The sequence below is a fragment of the Myotis daubentonii genome, chromosome 4 (assembly GCF_963259705.1).
Source record: "Myotis daubentonii chromosome 4, mMyoDau2.1, whole genome shotgun sequence".
Classification (NCBI taxonomy): domain Eukaryota; kingdom Metazoa; phylum Chordata; class Mammalia; order Chiroptera; family Vespertilionidae; genus Myotis; species Myotis daubentonii.
The window spans coordinates 107,059,737-107,061,521 of record NC_081843.1 but is presented as its reverse complement, the minus strand read 5'-3'; the positions used below and the strand labels follow the sequence as shown (position 1 = coordinate 107,061,521).

The window sequence follows — 1,785 nt, the reverse complement described above, 5'->3', positions numbered from 1 at the left end:
ACAGATTGGCCTTTCTGCTGGACAAATTCCTCTTCCCCGACACCCAGCGGCAGAACGGCCTTTCTGCTGGACAAATTCCTCTGCACTGACACCCGGCGGCAGATCGGCCTTTCTGCTGGACAAATTCCTCTGCACTGACATCTGGCGGCAGATCGGCCTTTCTGCTGGAGGAATTCCTCTGCACTGACACCGGGCGGCAGATCAACCTTTCTGCTGGAGGAATTCCTCTGCACTGTCACCCGGTGGCAGATCAGCCTTTCTGCTGGAGGAATTCCTCTGCACTGACACCCAACGACAGATCGGCCTTTCTGCTGGATAAATTCCTCTGCACAGACACCAAGTGGCAGATCGGCGTTTCTGTTGGACGAATACCGCTGCATGGACTGCTGGACGAATAACGCTGCACCCACATTCGGCCGCAGATCGGCCTTTCTGCTGGAGGAATTCCTCTGCACCGACACCTAGCGGCAGATCAGCCTTCCGGCTATCCGTCCCTGCAAAGTAAAACATTGCTTTACTCAAGATATCGACCTAATTATGTCACTTAATCGTGTTGGAGCCTAAACAGAACGTGTAATCGTGTTCGAACCTAAACCGGACTAAACCAGACGTGTAACGTGTAACGGTGTTCGAGCCCTACATTTCAACTAAACACTGGAGCAAGCAAGTCAATCAATACCCATTTAGCCCCGCCCCTCCCCGCCCCCTTCTAAACATTGGTTTCCCAAAGTCACGCGTCCTGACAGCCAACCTCTGTAAAGGGCAAGCTACTTCCTCTGTTCCCTTCACAAGCTGCCCTTAAACCCAGCCTCTGAGCTGCATGGCCGTTTTCAGATTGTCTTCCTAGGAAGGAAGGGCTCCGAATTTTCTCTCAACAGTTCTTGTGGCCAAGAAGCAGGTTGGGGACAAGAGGCCTGGTGACCCCCCAGGCTGGTGAGTAGCGGGTGCTGGTACCCCTGAGCCCACTGCCCTGTCTGCCTCCCCCAGGGCCTTGGAGTTCCAGGGTAAAGCTCAGCTCTGAGCTCCACTCCCTTAGTGTGGAGCTCTCTGATCCTGAGCCATCTCTGTTGAAGCTTCTTGATAATTCATCCTCTTCTACTGAAACCAGGAGAACTCGTGAGTGTCTGTCTGTATGTTTATGTCTCTATGTATGTATAATATGTATATGATTTTTATTTTTTATATATTTTTATTGATATCAGAGAGGTGGGGAAAGGGAGAGATAGAAATATATTGCCAGCACCGGTTTGGCTCAGTGGATAGAGCGTCGGCCTGTGGACTGAGGGGTCCCAGGTTCGATTCCGGTCAAAAGCATGTACCTGGGTTGCGGACACATCCCCGGCAGCACATGTGCAGGAGGCAGCTGATCAATGTTTCTCTCTCATCAATGTTTCTAACTCTCTATCCCTCTCCCTTCCTCTCTGTAAAAAATCAATAAAATGCATTTTAAAAAAAGAAATATCAATGGGTGTCTGTTCGCAGAGCTCAGTGAGCTCAGTTCTGTATAAATAGACACAGGGTATTCCAAGGTTTCTGGCTCACAAATCTCTGTTTCCATTGTTCTCCCGTCCTCTCTCTCTGAAAGTAAATAAATTGTTTAAAACCTGCCTCTCTCTGGCGCTGGCTAGAATGCTCATGTGTTTAGAACATACGCCGAATATAACAAAGAAGCAACAAGGAATGCACAAAGAAGTGGAAAAACAAATCGACCTTTCCCTGGCTCTCTCTCAAATTCAAGAAAAAAATTTAAAAATGACTCTATCGGATTTGATCCGGGTTTTCAGC

At 48.9% G+C, this 1,785-nt stretch overlaps 1 long non-coding RNA gene across 1 annotated transcript; it reads left to right on the top strand.

The window, feature by feature from the left end:
• Positions 1-432: 432 nt before the first annotated feature.
• On the top strand, positions 433-1,459 carry LOC132233715 (uncharacterized). Its single transcript, XR_009452698.1, has 2 exons — positions 433-1,116; positions 1,203-1,459. It is a non-coding gene; the product is annotated as an uncharacterized LOC132233715 (long non-coding RNA).
• Positions 1,460-1,785: the final 326 nt, after the last annotated feature.